The following is an 18,270-nucleotide window of genomic DNA, read 5'->3' as shown; positions in this document are numbered from 1 at the left end:
CAAATATCACATGTTCTCACTTATAAGTGGGAGATGAATGATGAGAACACATGGACACGTGGGGGACCAACACACACTGGGGCCTGTCCAGGATGGGGGAAGGGAAAGCATCAGGAAGAACAGCCAAGCGTTACTGGGATTAATACCTGGGTGATGGGTCTATCTGTGAAGCAAACTACCATGGCACATGTTTACCTGTGTAACAAACCTGCACATTCTGCACATGTACCCTGGAACCTAAAATAAAAGTTGATAAAATTTTAAAAAAGAAAGAAATTTTTTTTTTATACAACCCATGATCTTATACTTAGAAAACCCTAACAAATTAATAGAAAAGTAACAGCTAAAAAATGAGTTTAGCAAAGTTGCAGAATACAAGATCAATATACAAAATCAGTTGCATTTTATACAATTACAATGAACAAAATTGAAATATAATTAAGAAAACACTTTTCCTTACAGTAGCATAAAAGGGATAAAATACTTAGTAATAAATGTAACCAGAAAGTGAAAGACTTTACACTGAACACTATGAAACATTGTCAAAATAAGTTAAATATGACCTAAATAAATAGACATATTTATTTAGACATGTGTTTGTATATTAAAAGACAATTTTTTTTTTTTTTTTTTTTTTTGAGACGGAGTCTGGCTCTGTCACCCAGGCTGGAGTGCAGTGGCACGATCTCGGCTCACTGCAAGCTCTGCCTCCCGGGTTCACGCCATTCTCCTGCCTCAGCCTCTGGAGTAGCTGGGTCTACAGGTGCCTGACACCACGCTCGGTTAATTTTTTGTATTTTTAGTAGAGATGGGGTTTCACCGTGTTAGCCAGGATAGTCTTGGTCTCCTGACCTTGTGATCCGCCTGCCTTGGCCCCCAAGTGTTTTCTTAATTATATTTCAATTTTGTTCATTGTAATTGTAGAAAATGCAACTGATTTTGTATATTGATCTAAGACAATATTGTTTAAATAACATTTTTAACAAATTGATCTCCAGATTAAATACAAATCCATCAAAATCCCTGTTGTCATTTTTTTCTTTCGGAAATGAAAAGCTGATTCTAAAATTCATAGAGAATTGCAAGGAACCCAGAAGAATGAAGAGTATCTTTAAAAAGGGCAAAACCTGAGGTCTCACACTTCTCAATGCCTGAATTTACTAGTAAACTACACTAATCAAACAGTGTGGTATTATCATAAACATAGACGGACATGGATCAATGAAATAGAACTCAGAGTCCAAAAATAAAACAACATATTTATGGTCAATTGATTTTCAAGAGAATTGGTAAAAACTCTTAATGAGAAAAAAATAATCTTTTCAATAAATGGTGCTGAGACAACTGAATATTCACAAGTAAAAGATTAAATTTGGACCTCTACATTATGTCATATATAAAAATTATATCAAAATGGATCAAAGACTTAAATGTAAGAGCTGAAAATATAAAATTCATAGAAGGAAATATGTATGTAAATCTTCAACACTTTAAATTAGCCAGTGGTTGTTGAAACATAGCACAAAAGACACAATCAATAAAGAAAAAAATAGATAAACTGTACTTCAAAATTAAAAACTATTTTTGCATCATTGGACACTATGAAGCAATGGAAAAGCCAACTCATGGAATTAAAAATATATTTCCATATTATATATCTGATAAAAGTCTAGTATCCAGAATATGTAAAGAATTCTCATAAATAACAACTAAAAGATAAACAGCTAATTTCAAAAATGCGGCTGGGCACAGTGGGTTACAACTGTAATCCCAGAGTTTTGTGATGTTGAGGTGGGAGGATTGCCTGAGGCTAGGAGTTTGAGACCAATCTGGGCAACATAGCAAGACCCTGTCTCTACAAAAATACCTTAAAAAAAATTAGCCTGGTGTGGTGGTGTGTGCCTGCAGCCACGGCTGCTCAGGAGGCTGAGGTGGGAAGACTGCATAAATGCAGGAGTTCAAGGTTGCACTGAGCTATAACATGCCACTGCACTCCAGCTTGGCCGACAGGGCAAGACTCTATCTCAAATAATAATTTTAAAAAATGAGCAAAGGACATAGACATTTTTCCAGAAATATATAAAGTCAATAAGCATCTGAAATAATGGTTAATATCATTAGTCATTAAGAAATTCAAACCAAGAACTACTCTAAACCCGCTAGGATAGCAAGAGGAAGAAGATAATAAAAGAAGGAAGAGGAGGAGAGGGGGAACAAGAGGAGGAGAAGGATGGAGAAGGCAAAGGGAAGAGAAAAACGTGGAGGAGGAGAAAGGGAGGAAGAAGAGAATAAGAAGTGCTGGCAAGGATGTGGAGAAATTGGAATGTTTATACATTACTGATGGGAATATAAAATGGTACACCTGCTGTGGAAAACAGTACGGCTATTTCTCAAAAAGCTAAAAGTAAGGTTATATCAGATAACTCAGAAATGTCACTTCTAGGTGTACGCCCAAGAGAATTAAACACATATGTTTACATAAAAACTTGTATACAAATGTCGATAGGAGTATTATTAATAATAGTCCCAAATTAGACACAATCAAAGTGTCCATCAAATGATGAGTGCATAAACAACTGTGGTATATCCATACAGCAGAATATTATTTAACCAAAACAAGAAAAGTACTGATACATGCTACAGTGTGGATGAACTTAAAATGATGCTAAGTTAAAAAGCCATTCAATAAAGTCCACATGTTATATGATCCATTTACATAAAATTTCCAGAATAGTCAAATCTATACATGCAGAAACTAGATTAATAATAGCAGGGGCTTGGAATAGAAGGAATAGTGGGTGGCTGTTTATTAGGTGTAGGATATTTTTTGGGGGTGATAACAATATTCTGGAAGATAGTAGTAATTATTGCACAACATTCTGCATATACTACAAACTGTCAAATTTCACAATTTAACATGGTTAAATTGCTAAATCTTACGTAAATTTTATCCTCATGTATTTTTTAATAAAATGAATTGTATTAATTTATTTACTGTTCTTACCATATCAGAGTACTGACTATACCCAGTTGTACATTCTTTTTTTTAGATGTATATTTAGCATGTACACATAAGTGTGTGAGGGTAGGAACTATCTCAATGGTTTTTAGAGTTAGATTATTCATTCGTAACAATGTATCTGACCTATCGTGGGATCTTAATAAATGTTTGTTGATTGAAAAATAAATGACTGGCTTTATACTTCTATGTTTCCCTTGAAACACCTTAATGAATCATGGTGAATGGCAGAATAATTTAGTAATAATATAATAAATCAAATTATACCCAACTTTCAGCTGTTGTGCTGAATGTGATATTGCTACAGCCTGTAGTACTTGTGTAACTATTGATCTGGTAATTTTTTTTCTTTTTTTTTTTTTTGACAGTCTTGTTCTGTTGTCCAGGAGGGACTGCAGTGGTGTGATCATGGTTCACTGCAGCCTCAACCTCCTGAGCTCAAGTGATCCTCTTGCCTCAGCTTCCCAAAGTACTGGGATTACAGGCATGAACCACCATGCCAGCCAAATGCATTCTTTTAATAGTCAGGAATAAGAATCAGATGCAATTTGTTCACATGTGACAGACAACAATATATATTCAAAGTCTTATCCCAGTGCTTGTTTAATTTTCATTTCTTTGTCACAATACATTCTGATGAGATCAACACCATCAGGACATTCTGCAGAATACTACATTGACACATGTTATTGATACTACCATGAAATCAGACCAAATAAATACAAATCCACAAATTATTTAGATTATTTGGTAATGCGTTTGGGCTTTAGAGAATGGAAAGTAAACCTTACAAAAGTTCAGGGATATACTATGCAAGAAAATTTTTGTGAGTAGTGGTCTGGAAAATACTTGCAAAATAAAGGACATAATAGTGTATCTTGCACAAACTGCTACTAATAAAAGAATGTAATGCTTGCAGGATTGATTTTTAATAAAACATTCCTCAATTAGGAATGGCAAATTAGATACGTTTATCAGGTGATACTGAAGGCTGCTAGTTTTTAGAAGTTATAAAGCTAAAAGGGGCTTTCCAGCATGTCTAGGACTATATGACCCAGCAGATCCCGTGGTATTAGAGATATGTATGTTAGAGAAAGTTTCCATGTGAGAAACCACAAAAAAGCTCCATTAAGAATCTGGAGCTTGTCATCACAGATTATAAGCCATTCAAGACTAAGTGGAAGAGGATCCACAGTATTTGAGCCAGTAATTGTATGTGTGTTAGTCCACATACAACTGAAGAGAGAATTGGCTCAAGGAAGGCATGTATATATAAAATCACGGGCAATGGAAATTGAATTCACTCTTTCTTTGGGTACCTGGAAGTAGCAAGGTTGGAAGATTGCATATAGGAATGTCTAGAAAGAAGCATATGTGTGGATTAATAAGAGTAGATCTAATGAGTGAGAATATTCATATTACATGTTAATGCAAAGCAGAGGCATCAATTACGTTGGGCAATACACAGTAGAGTCGATAGAATAACTGAACCAATGGATATCGGCCAACGTCTATCTTCAGTCACCATAGTGCTTTCTTAGTGAGCTTACTAATTGAGTAGCTATTGTTAAAGATATAAAAGCTATGAATTAGGCATTGGAAATGGCATGGTTTCTTGTAGTAGATTGAGGAATTTGTCACAAGTCCTTCCACTCTCATCAATCAACACATAATATGTATTTCTCAATTCCTTAATCTGTATTGGCCATGAGAAATATTTTGACACATTTTGTAAGAACAAATATAATGCAAGAAGACATAAGAAAGTAGTTTCACATCGGGGGTCGTGCTGTCTCATTTTTCTTACGTCTTTAGAATCAGCCTGCTGGAGAATGAGAGACCGTCTGGGAGAATAACAAACAACAATGACCTAGCCAAAGCCCATTTCTTGACAGAAATTAAAGGCCATTCTAAGTGATCTATATGTCATTTGACCTTCGCTCTGACCAAAGACACATATAAGACTCCAGAATAAATCAGCTAGGTCATCCTATACCCCCAGAATAATGAGCTTTAATAAATGCTTAATCTTTTAATTGACTAAGTTTTGGAGTGGTTTGTAGTGTAGTAACAAGTAACAGATAAAGAAATGAGCACCGAGAAATGGAGTGCTGGCAGGGAGTAACTTAAACAGTGGCCTTGACTTTGCAAAGAGTTGGCATGCAAAAGCAGGAAAAGAGTCAAGGAAGATGTTGGAAAAGATGTTGTATAGTTGCAAACAACTGTAAATGTTGTGTTTTTACTAAACCTGTAAGGTATAAAAGGTACCTAATTAACCATATACCTTAGAAAATGTTCCGGAGAGGGTTAAAAATGGTGGTTGACTTATCACAATTTCTTATAAGAAAATATGAGATAAAGTAATAAACTTCTGAAATAGGATCCTGCAAACATAATCTTTGAGCAAAATATTTTCTTTATGGAAAAAAATAATGTGGTTTGGGTGCAAAACTCAAGGATTCACTGGTCCTACTTCATATGACATCATCAAAAAATATGCCAGCCACATAAACAATGGAATAAGCATTGAAAGCATATCTGAAAATTCTACTTTGGAATGACATCTTGAAAGAATAGGGTATATCCTTTAAAATATGGTAGATAAACAGCAATTATATGATCATTATCCACAGTAGATAGAATAAATGAATCTAGAAGCAAAACAGTGCAAATAGGATTTGTCCCATTCAGCAACACTGAGTACTCTACTTGGAGAAACATTACTTTTCATTATTGCAACTTTAGACTCTAATCACAAGAACGGACATAATGATAGTTCTCATGGTAACTTTTGGCTCTTTGCATCAGTAAACTAGAATCACAGAAAAAGACTGTCATACTAGGAGGGGTAGTTCACTGTAGTCAACGTGAGATCATGGGACTATTGCAAAATAATGAAGGTGGAAAATTATATGTTTGACACTCAGATAATCTACTGTAAAATATACAAATATAGCAAACATTGTCTGAGAAATGCATGCTAATTCGATATTCAAAATCCTTCAGGGATGAAAGCATAGATCACATCACCAGTCAAGCTACCCAGACCAGCAGAAGTGCTGGCTAAGAGGAAATAATATTTAAATATGTAGAAAAAAAGAAGGATAATATCAGTTATAGTTTTAGAAACAACTAGAGTGGAAGCTATAGGTCATCTAATTAAATTTTAATTTATTCATTTTTGCAGAAAGTATGACAAATCAGAATCCTAGTGAAGCTGTGACAAGATAAAGTGAGCCTAATGTCAGGAGGAAGCCGGTCAGATTGAAGCACATGATGGATTCTAGTGGATGCTGTTTGGTTTCCCCCAGCTCACCTTTTATTAGGCAAGTATGTCCATTCACCAACTGTCATAGATTTTAAAAGAGCACTTTTCTCTGGAGAATATTTCTCACCCAAATAGGAGTTGCCTCTTCTGTGAAACTAAGCTTCCTTTCTCAATAGAAAGACTTTATGCTTCAAATGTCGGATTTACATTTGGATAAAAAAGCAGTGAAATTTTCTCCAGTGTGGGGGCAACTTTGCCATGCAACTTATACTCCAGGCCTACTAGCAGGATTAAAGCTGAACCTCTTCAACAGCTGAGGCTGAGGCCACATTCTGGCTGATCTAGTTTCCCCTGATGTATCCTGCTGTAAAAAGATAAATGGAAAATAGTTTAGTCTTTGAGGGCTATTTGAAATTTATTCCAACTACTCAACTCTGTCATTGTAGCATGAAAGCAATCATAGTCAATAAATAAACAAAGGATGTGTCTGTGCTCTAATGTAATTTTATTTACCAAACAGGCAGTGGGTGTGTATCATTTAGTTCTTGGCAACCATTTGGCAATCCATCTACATCAATTTGGGGAACACTAAATATTAAATGTAGGGTAGTGGGCCAACTATGTACTCAGAGGAAAGTGTATAGTCCTAAAAACACTCATTACTGAACTTGGATTAATTAAAATATGAATGACTAAAAATAACATTTTAAAAGATCATGTAAAACAAACAAGAAAAGAAGGAAGTAAAGGAATAAGATTAGTTATGAATGGATTATAATTGAAGAAAACAGTTATTATAATATAAAAAAAGAAAGAGCTTTAAAAACTTCAACAGAATAAATCACAAGGAAGCTAAGATAATATGGACAAAATGTAAATACAAATTTAGAAATGTAAATATGATCAACATGTCATTTACATTATTCCACCTGATGGCAAAAGTTGAAAATCTTCTTGTATTTTTTAAGTCCTCTTTATGTTGAACTGAAAGTTGATGAAGAGAGCACATGAAAGTAATATATAGCATGTAGTAATCTAACACCAAAATTGATTCAAACATTCCGAATAGAAAATCACAATTAAAATGGAGCAATCTAGTAGAAAAATAAATTTCATAGTCACATAGAATACATTTTAGGAATGCAATGATATCTAAAATTTAGGACACATATTAAATGTATGAATATCTTGATGCATGAAGGAAAAACATTTGGTAAAGTGGATATATATTGCTGATTAAAAACAATCAGTATAATAGGAATACATATAACTGTGTGCCATAGAACACATGTACTTTGATTAATGGTGGAGCTTTAAGAACATTCCTATGAAAGTGAGAACTCAGATGGGGCAGCATGACATCAACACTATGTTTTTCTAACATTTTCTAAAAGCTCCAGTCAATGGAATTTAGAGGAGAAAAAGAATAAATTGTACAAATCTTTGGATTGGCAAGGGAAAATTATTTGTGTATTAGGAAATTATAACAATAAAATTTATGTATATGTGCTTTTGCTTAAATATATACATATAAATAAATATATGGGTATATTTGTGTGTATATATACATATAATTATTAATAAGATATAGTTGAGAAAAGTGACTATTTACAAGTTAAATATACAGAGTCAATTGTGGCAAGTGCTTAGACACTGGGTTCCTAGAAAACTGGGTTCAAGATACAACTTTGCCACTTATCAACTGTGTAATATGAATATATAGTTAACCTCTTTGAGTATTAGCTTTGTGATCTGATAAACTGAGATAACAATGATACCTACATATTTTTGCTAGTTTGGAAATATTGTTTATTATTCAGTGTAATATATATATTTAAAAGAAGAATATTCAATCTCACGACTAACTAAGCATGAAAATATCGAATGTAATTATTAAAATGATTATCCAGAAAACTATAACATTTACTGGAGTTTAGTAAAAAATTAATAAAATTTGAAAAACTGTGTAAAAGCAAGAGGCAAACCCTGTCCTAAATGATATGTACTTTATAATTCTCCCTTATATGAATGAATATAGATATTTTCTAGTTATACAGTAAACTTTCAAAGTCTCTCTGTTTAATTACTTTAATTTAGGAAATTTTCAAAATGACAGAACAGTCTTTGGAATAAACAGAACTATGAAAAGATTCATAAAATTTCTGTGAAACAAAGGAAAATAATATGAGCAATATTCTCTAGTAATCCAAAAGTATTCTGGTAATCAAAAACCCATCATATAAAGTCAGAAGCGACAATCTCAGTCAAACGAGAAAGGACACTACAGATAAGAGGGGATGAAGGGGCAAGAGCCGAGGAGAAAGAGAGTTAGAGAAGGAGAGAGTGAAAGAGAATAAAAACTAAATTGTTTTCTGAAATCAGTGAGAAAAATATGGGTTGTGAAAGTAGTGTCCATATAAATAGCTATCACGTTAAATTTTTAAAAGGTTATGAAGAATTAAATAATTTTTGCCTTAATAATCTTTAAAAAATAGAGATAAATAAAACTTTGTTTTCCTTATTAGATTAAGAAAATATTAGAGATTTCAATGCTGATGTAGAAATAATCTACAGCGGGAATGTAATTTGGTGGGACATATACAAGGCAATTTTACAATAAACAAGATGATGTTAAATCTGTGTATAATTTGACTCATCAACTCCACCTCAAGGCCTTTGATCTTAAAATGTATAAATACATACATATATACAAATATGTTAGCCAGTGTTTTTGATTTGAATAGCCAAATCTTAAAGGCAAATCAAATATTTAAAATACTTGATTTAATATATTATGGGAAAGCAACTTTTGCAGCTATTTAAGACATTGAATAAATTTATTTATTTACCCAATTTATTTCGTTAAATGCTAAATCGAATTTTGACATAATATCACCAACATTACTATGGACTGTACTATAATGCTTTTTCAAGATTTTTAATGAATCGTAGGGAATAAAGTGACTACTTTTTCGTTGAAATGGAACAATAATCATGTAATAAGGTAGAGAAAAAAGACAATACAAACCCACTATACTTTCTCTATACTCCTTCTCAACTTTATATATTAATGTATATATTGTATTTTAGATATAAATATAAGTCACTGCTAAAATTTATCATATTCACATTTTGTAAAACTAAATGCAGTTGAAAGTAGTTTAAAGAGTTGTTTCTGTCATGTTTTAGACCATGGTAATAGTCTTAACAAGTATAACAGAGAAGAAACTTGAGTCGAATAGATATGACCCATTTATTTCTTCTTGTTAAATGCATTTCACTATGTCTAGAAATTACTATTGTTATAAAAGTTTTCTGGGTTTTTTTCTCAAGTAATTGCAGACATCATAAATAAACCATATAGTTCTTTTATGTGACTAAAGAACTTTGTGAAACATAAATTACTAAAAAGAAAAGCCTTCATAATAACACTCCAAAACACTTCAAGGTGTTAGAGTGTTGGGTAGGAGAACTGGGGAAGTAGTTATAATAACACCGCCCCACATGACACCACAGGTGCTGATGAGAAGCCACGCTAGAAATACTTCCAGAAGTAATGGCAAGACTCTAATATTGTCTGAAGTGTGCAGCATATGCAGACAACAAACTTAATTGTTTTAAATCTAACAGTTACCTAAAGAGGGCATAATGAATCCTAAACTCATTTATTCAGGCCAAATGATTCCAGGAAATAATAAATGAAACCCAAATCTACTGAATTTTAAAATATTGTAATTAAAAAAAAGCATTAAGAAGTATGTCCACTACCTACATGTTTTATTCTCAAATTCTAAAATTAGATTTAATTTTTATTATAATGTTAATATTGAAAATGTTTCAGAAAGTATTACAAAACAAAATGAAATGCCATAATATTATAAGCAAAATTCATGGCTGTGTTTAAAATTATATTTTTTGTGTGCCAATTTTACTATTTATCAGCTTTTTGACTGTTTATACTATCTAATATATTTAACTGCTCATTTTTCTAATGCATTTTATATTCTACTAAATCATATGATTTAAAAGAAAAATCAAACATTTATGTTTCTATTACTGTTTTAAAATTAATTATTGAAAAGCTAAATAAAATTTATCATATTTTTCTATTTTAAATGCGAAAAAATAGAATTTTAGTTTTTGTAAATGCTTTCACTTTAAGATACCACTTTAAGGTGAGTGGTGGTTTTAAGCAAAAGCAAATAAACACAGAAATATATCTCCTTTTTTTAACTAACTTTTGCATTTGCTTCATGTCTCTGTGCATAATTGCTGTATTTCTAGAGCTAAAAGAAAACAATAAAATTAAGACAATTTTCAAATCAAGAATTATTCTTGAGTCACTATTCCCATAATAATTACTGATTGCATCTGGATTCATAGAGTATTTCATGCACAATGAATTATGAGTGTTAGCCAAACTTCATAGAGTCAATTTTTTTTCATAATTACTTTATGGCAAATATTTTGTATTTGCAATACAAGGCACTGAAACAAGGTAAATTATATTTACAAAAGAAATAGAATGAATACCAAAAATATTAAAGACTTATCCAACTATCACATGTAACACATAAATTAAATTTGTACAATTTATTTTTAGTTTACCTTTGATTGTTTTGACATGCATTTAAAAGTGTCTTACAAAAATTGTATCTTTAAAACAAAATATATATGACATGAAAGTGAGAAGAGGCATAGGCTTTCTAAGAACACAAGCAACAAATTACTTAATAAAGCACCATTTAAAAAAAAGAGAAGTAAGCTAAAAATTAAACTTTCAAAATTAAAATACATAAGTAAAGAAAAAGAAACTATAAACAACAAACTGTAGTATGTAGAAAGGAAATAACAGTAGTAGTAAGCTCTGTTAGCTATTTCAGCCAAACAGTTTTAACAAACATATCAGAAAAAGAGAAACACCAGGACAAGTAACAATATTCAGTAAGAGATATAAAATCAAAATGACTTTCAAGCGTGGGTGCTCAGATTTTCAGCTCCATGTTATTTTACAATAGGAAGAGAAAAAGTTTGCAAAAGTGCAGAAAGAACACAAAAGAATTTTAAAAAATCAAATATGAAATTTTCTCATTTAGGATTTCACTTTCTTTCCCTGTAAATGTGTGATGAATTGCTAGTAAAAATAAACAGATAAATAGCTCCATAAAATAATATATGCATAAACACAAAATCATAGTACATTTGCCTTAAAAATAACAGTCAAATATATTTAATTTATGCTAATTCTACATATAATAATCAGATATAATTCTTTTAAAGGTTAAAGAGCTACAAAAGAATTGTCAATACGAAAATGTTCCAAAAGATTGCAAACATTCTGAAAGGCTATCAATGAGTGAGAAAAATAAATGACAGGCTTTTTTGTCATATTGTTTCTAATGGGATACCCTGGGAATAATAATAAAATACTGAGCTTTGTAACTCCTTCATTAATGCAATAAGAGAAAAATAAGTAGGATACCACTTTAAATCTGAAATTTTGTTAAATTAGGATCTATTTAAAACAGATAAAGATTACAATGAGACTTAACCTAGATAAAAATAAATTAAGGTACTAAATGGCAAAATGTTAGCAAACTTAACTTGGTTTCATGTGGACTGTATGCATAATCACAAATACAATCTAAAGTCATATTTCTTTTATATTTATTTCAAATAAATATTGACTTAGTGTCTCTGATTTAGTAGAGGTGATGGATCCATATGAGTCACTTAGAATTTGGATTGTATTTTTTTGTTTGTTTCTTTATTTGAACATAGTCTCCTTTAAGAATATCTGATCAAAGACAGTAAGGGGTATAACTACTTTTACTATAGTTTAAGAGTTCTTCATCCTGTAGTCAACCCATTTCTTTTCCAAAGAGTAGTGATGGTCATATGAATTAATTAAAAAATGGATTCAGTCTGTAACATCAATATCACTTTTAAATTGCTTGGTAAAGAAAATGAAAAGTAAGAACACATATTTTTGGTTAAATATATAGTTAAAATGGCTAACCCATAAACAGTTCTAACTATGGTATGTGAAAGATGTTCCTTACATATGTGAACTAATTTATTTGTTAAAAGAACACAATGAGGTAAATATCATTATAATCACCTTCATTTTGCAAATAACAAAACATAGATTCAGAAATTCTAAGTGCCTTAAAGCCAATCAGACAGCTGATGACAGAGTTAGTTTCAAACTCAGTCTCACTGCAAGCTCTATGCTCATGTTCAGTATATTGGGTAGTAGCCTTTTATGTTTATCATTGCTCCTTCAAATGGGACAATCGCAAATGGGTGTTTGACCAAATGCCAATAAAATTCATAAATTAGAGTCCAAGCTTCAGTTTTGAAGAGAAAGTTCCTCTTGACTTACTGAGATCTCCCTGAATTTACATAAGCTTTACCCTAGCCATTCATATTTAGTATACAACTTCCATTGCTGGGTGAATGATGCTGGGTTGAGTGGTTGGAGGGGTAACTTGACAGACGGGAAGGTTCTCACAAAGGCATGTGATTTTATAAAAATTCACACATCGCAGCAAGTTTCAAACAGTATCTCAATGTAATAGGCTGTCAATATTAGGATAAGAAATGAAGAAATTCTCTATAAATTTACATTCATGCTTGTATTTGACATGCAGGAAAACCTGAAAGTTTATACAAATGAGTATTTCTTTTATTTTTATTTTTTAAATTTTATTATTATTATACTTTAAGTTTTAGGGTACAGAAAAACTTGTTCGAGATAGCTTCCTAAAGAAGTATCACATTTTAGAGAGCTCACAACTTCCCTGGATAATGATCGTGAACTCCAAGCAGAGCTTGCTTATCTAATAACGTTTTTTCTTTCTAATATCTCAGGGTTTTATCACCAATATTTCTAATTTCCACATTTTAGCTATGTAAAGACATTCACTAGTAGATGTAAATAATTCACATTGGTTAATATTTAAGTGAGTGTGATATATTATTTAATATGGTACAATATTCTTACCTTTAAAGAATAATGAAATGACATTTAGAACATCAATTCCTTGAATATCTGGTCTACTGTGCTGTAGAATTAAAAAAAAAAAAAGGAGAATCTAGCCTTTTGGCTCTAATATATAGTATCAAATTACTAAATAGATTTTGATCAAAGTGACCTTCCTTTGAATTAGAAACAACTAGACTTCATACAATAAGTAAAGAATAATCACTTCATCTTAGGCTATAATAACTTCTCAAATGCATCACTAAACAAGTTTATAGATAGCTTAGATTTTAGAAAAAGAATCCCATTTAAAACTTTATTAAATATATATGTGTCCCAATGATATGTGTTACTAGTAGGGATTTTCTTGATCCATTACTACTTTTCTTAATTATATAGAAATATGTGATTCAGTCCAGCCATGAAAATAAGCACTGCACCATGCATTTAGCATCTGAAAGAAATCAGGGCAGCCTAATGAAAAGCAGGTAAAGGACCTGATAAGAATAAAGAAGTAGGTGGAATGACACAATTAACACATGTTGCTTCTCTTTTCTAGAGCTGTTTTGCTGGTGTTTATGAGAATCTATGGGGGGATTCTGAAGTTATCTGGTAAAGAGAGACACCAGTGATTTATCATTTTTAAAAGATTACTTAAAAGTTTATGAGGAGTACAAACAAAGGAGAGACAAAAAGTCAATATGAACTAGAATAGTTACAATGAAAATTTTACAAATCAAGTCATGTTATCCAAAATTATTATTTTGCTTATATTAGACTTTAAAACATTTTGTATCTATGTATTTAAATGAGGACACCTGCAATAAATATAAGATTTTAATTTATTGGTAGCTACTAAAATTTATCAGAATAACAGTTATTAAAAATTATTCAAATGTTTTTGTACAAGCTGTTTGATAATTAGACATTAAAATACCATGCCAATAGTAGAATAACAGTTATCTCAAAAACTGAATTTCTCTATTTATAATGAAGCACCATTTTTGTGTCCCCAGAAAGTGATTTTCTTAGATCTGGTCAGTGGTTAGGCTCACATGCAAGAAAGATTACATACAGATTCACTATTTTGAGGAGAGATTTGGCTGAGGTGCATGTGGAAGAGGACTCCAAGCTTGCTGTAGTGTCTTAGGGACTTTACTCTTAAATTTTTCATACCATGTGTATATTGTGAAATAAGATTAGAATTAATGGTTAAGGAGGACATAGGAAATTTCAATTCATATTGCTTTTCTCTAATAATCCAAATTCTAAAGATAAACTCTCAGATAGAACATGATAAGCTATCCAAGAGCAGAAAGTAACGAGATACAAAATCCTTGGAAGTGAAGATTCATTAACAATTTGTGTGCCTCTAATTAGTACAATTTTTTTGTTGACTGTTACCCTCTAATTTTTTCACCATGATATAATTCACATACATGATAATATGTAAACTCTATTCCTTAGAAAGAGAATGGGTTAGGCTGGGCGCGGTGGCTCACGCTTGTAATCCCAGCACTTTGGGAGGCCGAGGCGGGCGAATCACGAAGTCAGGAGATCGAGACCACGGTGAAACCCCGTCTCTACTAAAAATACAAAAAATTAGCCGGACGTGATGGTGGTGCCTGTAGTCCCAGCTACTCGGAGAGGCTGAGGCAGGAGAATGGCGTGAACCCGGGAGGCGGAGCTTGCAGTGAGCCGAGATCGCGCCACTGCACTCCAGCCTGGGCGACAGAGCGAGACTCCGTCTCAAAAAAAAAGAAAGAGAATGGGTTAGATAATAATAAAGTCAGCAATATAACAAAAAACCAAAACTTATTTCATTTTTTTATCAAAGAATATGTCTCTGCCTTTTTAAATAGACACAACCACATACGAAAAAAAAAGTGAAGCAGACATATTTATAAATAAAATTCTCAGAAAAAAATGAAAGTGGCAAGTAGAATATTCCTTAAGCAAAGGAAATCAAGAAAACTAATAAACCAAAATGCTTTTACTTTTTAAAATGTATAAACAAACTGTTATTACTTTTGTTGTGTCCCAACTTGTTTTATTTTTATAAATGCCTAATTTTAAAACAGCACTGGGCTTCACCAGTATCTCAGCAGCATGATTTTGTATGACAGATTTATTTGGATTGCTATTTAGATGTAAAATATTTGGAAAGTCTCTATCTATTGTTTGGATGAGTTACCTTGTGTGAACTAGAAATATATGCTGAAACTGCCAGCTACTGCATAAAATATTTCATTAACATTGTGACCTCATTTGTTAGATTGAATTGCAGTCTTTTTGTCAAATATCCCCCCACAGATATATTCTGTTTTACAAAAATAGAATAAAAACAACACAAATGAGAAGATAATTAATTCATATCTGTGAAACTCAGAATGCCCAGAATGTAACAATTAACACTGTATATGATACAAATTGCAATTAAATTTCTATTTTTATTATAGTTTAGGTAACAGAACTTTGCAAATACTTTGCAATTTTTACAATTTTCTTTCATGGCAGAGATTCATTCAAATTAGATGCTTTTAATGTTCTGTGTGTGTGTGTGTGTGTGCACACGTGTGTGTGTGTCTATGTGAAATAAAGCAAAACCGTGCTCAGCCAGGAAAGTTGCAGGATGTGATCATGCCCATCAGAAAGAAGAAGGCAACTGGCAGGTGAAAATATACCATGTGGAGGATGACTTGGCACATGCATATTATAAATATATAGGGATATCCACAATGCTTACCACAAATATGTATATTGCACTATAGAGAAGATTGAATAACTGACTTAAAACTACGGGAATAAATGGATTCCCGTGCAAAGTGAATGCAATGAAAGGCAAGAATGCCAAGGGCTGAGATTTTGAGGTGTGTAGTAAGTGAGGGAATGCATGTTCTAATAGCAGAATAAATGCCTATAGATTTGACACCACCTCATAAAGGGAGCAATTAATTTTGAACTCTTCATTTTTGGGGGGGCGGGGGCATGGGGATGGAGTCTCACTCTGTTGGCCAGTCTAGAGTGCAGTGGCACAATTTCGGCTTACTGCAACCTCTGCCTCCTGGGTTCAAGCGATTCTCCTGCCTCAGCCTCCCGAGTAGCTGGGACTACAGGCATCCGCCACTACACCCTGCTAATGTTTGTATTTTTAGTAGACAGGGGGTTTCACCATGTTGGCCAGGCTGGTCTTGAACTCCTGACCTCATGATCCTCCCGCCTCCACCTCCCCAAATGCTGGGATTACAGGTGTGAGCCAAGGCACCTGGCCTGAATTCTTCATTTAAAAGCGGAGTTTATCTGGTAATGCTATAAGTTCCTGCTTCTGCCTTATACTATGTACTCTCTTTCTCATACACACACACACACGCACACACACACACACACACAAAATCTGCAAAAAAAAATAACTACTCCTACTTTTTCTATTTCAATCTCCTGTTTACCTTAATATATCCCTTTTGACAGTAAGAGACTTTTCCCAATTTTCAAGCTAGTGTCTGAGTGTATGGCTAGTTTGGCAGGTCTACCTCTCTCCATTTACTTAAAACTTTAGGGGAATAATGTGAAAGATGAGGGAGGTGTGAGAAGGAAGCTTCAGGGTAAGAGTGAAACTTTTTAAATGACAGATCTTACAACACTTTTTTATTCAATAACAGAATTTTCCACAGAAGTTTTGAGTTTGGTATCACATCATAAATTAATAACCTACATTTTAAAAACAAAATTATAAATAGTTATGTGGTCTTGCTGAGGTAGACAATCTGACAGCATAATCAGATTTCCTTCAACTAACTATTCTAGTAGATTTCATAGATGTGTAATGGCAGTTGGGTTGGCATGGGTAGGGTAATGTGATCATGGCTCCTACACTTAGACATCCTATATGTTAACACAATATGCTACCTGGGAAAAATTGAGGGGATAGCATATATGCAGTAAAGCTGAAGGGTATAGGCAGGGGATATTTCTCAAGGGTTCGTGTGTGCCATTCTAAATTTTTTAAAATCATATTCTCAACAAGTTTAATATGTGGGTATATATTAGAGGTTATGTTTTATTTGTGTAAATGTATGGGGTACATGTATAATTTTGATACATGCATAATGTGGTGGTGACACCAGAGATTTTAGGTTATGTATCACCTGAATAACGTACATTGTGTACATTAAGTAATTTTTCATCATTTACCTCATCCACCTCCTCAACCTCTGAGTCTTCATTGCCTGTAATTCCACACTCTACGCTTGTGTGTACACATTATTTATCTACCACTTATCAGTAGATAAGAACATCAGAGAACAGAGAACATCGGGCATCTTTCTGTGCCTGAGTTGTTTCATTTAAGATAAAGGCCTCCAGTATCAACATCATATAGGACATTTGAGCTTAGGAGCCATAATCCGTAACATTACCCTACCCATACCAATCCAACTTACGTCACAGATCTATGAAATTTACTAAACAAGTTAGTTGCAACAAATCTGATTATTCTGTCATCTGCCTAACTCCAGAAGATAGTCATACTGATTCTTCTCTTTAAATTAAAGACATGATTTTTTTATGACTAAATAGAATTACATTGTGTATATTTACCTCATTTTTAAAATCCATTTATCCATTGGTGAACATTTAGGCTGATATGTTATCTTTGCTACTGTGAATAGTGCTGTGATAAACATACAAATGACAGTGTCTTTTTGATATAATTATTTCTTTTCCTTTGGGTAGATAACCAGTAGTTGAATTGCTGGATTGAGTGGTAGGTCTATCTTTACTTCTTTGTGAAATCTCCATATTATTTCTCATAGATGTTGTACTAACTTGCATTCCCAACAATAAGTGTTCCCTATTCTCTGCATTCTTGCCATCTGTTGTTTTTCTGACTTTTTCATAATAGCCTTTCTGACTAGTATAAGATGGTATCTCACTGTGGTTTTAACTTGCATTTCTCTAATGATTAGTGATATTAACCATTTTTATATGCCTATTGGCCAT

The sequence above is a fragment of the Hylobates moloch genome, unplaced genomic scaffold (assembly GCF_009828535.3).
Source record: "Hylobates moloch isolate HMO894 unplaced genomic scaffold, HMol_V3 SCAFFOLD_4, whole genome shotgun sequence".
Classification (NCBI taxonomy): domain Eukaryota; kingdom Metazoa; phylum Chordata; class Mammalia; order Primates; family Hylobatidae; genus Hylobates; species Hylobates moloch.
Note: the sequence above shows the minus strand (reverse complement) of the source record.